The sequence below is a fragment of the Pteropus vampyrus genome, unplaced genomic scaffold (assembly GCF_000151845.1).
Source record: "Pteropus vampyrus isolate Shadow unplaced genomic scaffold, Pvam_2.0 Scaffold270, whole genome shotgun sequence".
NCBI classification, from domain to species: Eukaryota; Metazoa; Chordata; class Mammalia; order Chiroptera; family Pteropodidae; genus Pteropus; species Pteropus vampyrus.
In genome coordinates, this window is record NW_011889051.1 from 308,145 (window position 1) to 312,088 (window position 3,944).

At 39.4% G+C, this 3,944-nt stretch overlaps 1 protein-coding gene across 1 annotated transcript in view; it reads left to right on the top strand.

Annotated features, from left to right (window-relative positions):
- The window catches only part of DSCAM (DS cell adhesion molecule), a gene marked incomplete at its 5' end in the record, with an annotated part of 274,168 nt that overhangs the window by 61,814 nt on the left and 208,410 nt on the right, over positions 1 to 3,944 (top strand). The window lies entirely within an intron of this gene.

The window sequence follows — 3,944 nt, forward strand, 5'->3', positions numbered from 1 at the left end:
GGTGTAGAAGTCTATAAATGGCAGTTAATTTATAGTGGTATTAAAATCTTACATATTTTAAATGTTTATTATGCCCTTTTCATTGTTCTCCTTTTCAGACAATAATTACTCAATATTAGAAGGCTTGCTATTGTTCCAGAGCTCTAGGACAATCTATTCTGTATTTTTTTACTCTTCTTCAATTTTTGTTTCATTTTGGGTAATTTCTATTGATGTATCCTCAAATTTACTAATTCTTTCCTCTGCTGTGTCCAACTTGCTGATTAGCTTATTTAACAAATTCTTCATATCTAATATGTTTTTGTCATTTCTATCATTTTATTTATGTCTTTTTTATGTTGTTCTTTAATTTTCTTTTACTTTCTGCTCAGTTAACCATAAAAATGATGCGTTCATTTAACAATAGTAATACACTGTGATCTTACAGTTGTCATCATTTGTTTCTTAATATATATCTATATTTTCAATTATAGTAGACATAAATATTTGTTTCATGTGTGCAATGTAGTAATTAGTTGAAGTGATCACCCCAGTAAACCCATTACCCATCTGACACCATACATAGTGATTGCAATATTATTATTGTTTTCTTGGGCTATACTTTACATCCCCATGACTATTTTGTAACAGTCAATTTGCTTCTTAACCCTTTCCCCTATTTACCCACTCCACCAACCCCCTCTCGTCTGGCCACTATCAAAATGTTTTCTATGAATTTGTTTCTGTTTTATTTGTTCATTTATTTTGTTCTGTAGATTCCACATATAAGTGAAATCATAAGGCATTTGTCTTTCTCTGCCTGACTTACTCTTGTAAGTCAGGCAGCACAATACCCTCTAGGTCCATCCATGTTGTTACAGGTGGCAAGATTTCATTCTTTTTTTTACAGCTGTATAATACTCCATTGTACATGTGTACTTCCTCTTCTTTATCCATTCATCCATTGATGGACACCCAGGTTGCCTCCGTATGTTCACAATTTTAAATAATGCTGCAATGAACATATGGATGAATACATGTCCTTTTGAAGTAGTGTTTTGGGTTTCTTTGGATAAATACCCAGAAGCGGGATTACTGGACCCTTCTTTGTCTCTTGTTGTAGCCTTTGTTTTAAAGTCTGTTTTGTCTGATATAAGTATCAATACCTGAGTTTTGGGGTTTTTTTTTTTTCATTTCCATTTCCTAAAATATATTTTTCTGTCTACTTCCAGTTTGTGTGTGTCTTTCAATCTGAAATGAGTCTCTTATAAGTAGCATATGTAAGAGTTTTGTTTTCTTATCCATTCAGCCACCCTATGCCTTTTAATTGGAGCATTTAATCCATTTACATGTAAACTAATTGTCGCTAAATATGTAGTTATTGTCATTTTATTATTTATAGTTTTTATTTCTTCTTAAAGAATGTGATACTGGTTTGGTGGTGATGAATTCCTTCAGCGTTTTTGCTTGTCTGGGAAGCTCTTTATTTGTCTTTCAGTTCTAAACGATAGCTTTACTGAGTAGAGTAATCTTGGTTGTATGATTACTTTAATAACTGAATATTTCCTGCCAATCTCTTCTGGCCTGCAAAGTCTTTATTGAGAAATCAGCTGACAGTCTTATGGGAGCTCCCTTATAGGAAACTAACTGCTTTTCTTTTGCTGTTTTATAGTTCTGTGTCCTTAACCTTTGGCATTTTAATTATGATGTGTCTTGGTGTGGGCCTCTTTGAGTTCATCTTGTTTAGGACTCTGAGTTTCCTGGGCTTGTATGTCTATTTCCTTCACCAGGTTAGGGAAGTTTTCCATCATTATTTCTTCAAATAGGTTTTCAATTCCTTGCTCTCTCCTCCTTCTGGTACTTTTATGACGTGAATGTTGATACATTTGTTGTGGTCTCAGAGATCCCTTAAACTATCCTCATTTTTGTGTACCTTTTTTCTTTTTGCTGTTCTGATTGGGTGTTTCCTGCTGCCTTATCTTCCAAATTGCCGATTCGATTCTCTGCTTCATCTATCTACTGTTGATTCCCTCAAATTTATTTTGTTATTTCTGTTATTGTATTCTTCATTTCTGACTTTATTTTTGTGTTTTCTATCTCTGTTCTTATGTTTCCTATCTCTCTGTTGAAGTTGTCACTGAAACCAGTGAGCTTCATTGTAACCAGTGTTTTGAACTCTGCATCTGGCAGGTTGCTTGTCTCCATTTTGTTCATTCCTTTTGTGGAACTTTGTTCTGTTCTTGCATGTGGGACATGTTGCTTTGTCTCCTCATTTTGGCTGCCTCCCTGTGTTTGTTTCTATGCATTAGGTAAGTCTGCCATTCTCCTGGCCTTGGTAGAGTGGCCTTATGTAGTAAGTGTGCTATGGGTCCCAGTGGCACAGTTTCCCTGGTCACCTGAGCTGGGTGTTCCATGTGCCCCTCATGTGGGTTGTGTGTGCCCTCTTGTAGTTGAGCTTTGGTTGCTGTTTGCACATCAGTGGGAGGGACTGACCCTCAGGCTGATTGTCTGTGAGGGCTGGCCATGTCTACAGTGGAAGAGCTGTTGTGCAGGGGCTGACCCCACAGAGCAGGATTTGCTTTATCAGGGCTCTGGTGCCTGCCCAGTCTGTCCTTTGGGTGCGTCATTTGTGGAGGTGGTTGAGTAGTACTCTGGTGTGGTCTGAAGCTGGCCACCAGGTTCGTTGGTTCTGGGGCCTCTTGGGAAGGATTCTATTGCAGGCCAAGGTCAGCCGCTGCATATACCCTACCCAGGCTATTTAGTATGAGCTACAAAGTGATCTGGTTGCCACTTGTGCTGGGCTCGAGGGTGCCTGGGAGAGGCTAATCTGTGAACTGAGGCCAGCTGCCTCTAGTGCCGGGCTTGGGCTGCTCAGCAAGAGTCACAGGGCACGCTGAGGCCAGGTGCTGCCTATTTGGAGTTTGTGAACCTTTGAGACATTTTAGGAAAGTCTGCACCCTGAGCCAAGACAGGCATTTGTATGGAAAAGCCACTGAAAGTGGTTTGGGTGGGACTATAAGTCGGGCGGGGTCTCAGGGAATCACCAGGGTGAGGTAAATGGGGTGTTAGCCAGGTTGGTGAAACTCAGATATGGTACCTGCCTATAGTTGCATGCTGGGTGAGGGGAGGGCTCAACAAAGGAATAATGGCCTCTGCCAGCACTTCTGTCTGGGAGGAAGCTGCCTCTCCAGACCCAGAAGAGAGCCAAGCAACCTAGCAAGTTCATCCAAGCTACCATTTCTCCAGAAATCTCCAGCAACCTTAGTCCTCTGTTTCATTATTTCTAAAATTGTTTTTTTCAAAATAGTTTTATATAGACCTCCCACATACATCGTATCATAGCTGTGTTATTATTTCCTCTAGTGGAAGCTCTCTGAAGAGAGTAGTGTTTTAATCCTATGCTGTCTTAGTGCAATGACCTGACTTATTTATTTAAATAGCGTTACAGGATGCTAGCAGTGCGTGTGTTTCTAGACTGCAGTGTGACTACACTGAGGATTGAAATTTGTGGTACTTGTGTTCTCTTTATAGACTCAATTGTTTGTAGCAAATGATGTCTTCAAATACTATGTCCCTGGATTACTCCCTGTCACATCCATGTTACGTCCCCAGGAACCCGAGGAATTTATTTAGTACCGCCAGAGACATCTACTTCTGTAGTCATTCTATGGTGATGCCTTTGAATAATTTATCAGCTACTTAACACTCATTAAATTTGGCTTTTTATGTAGGAACTATCTGTAAGGCCTTTTACTCGTTATCTCAGAGTTTGAAATGCTGTCATTTTAAAGAAACATATTTCTCTCCAAACAAGAATTTCAATGTTGGAGGAAAGAGAAAAAAAAAATTGGCATATCTCATGACTGTCCTCTCTGATATATGTCAAATGTCCATGTCCACTGCTTCTCTTTACTAGTCCAGGTGAACTTGACCTCATGGCCTTCCCATGTGTATTCACGTTGGCG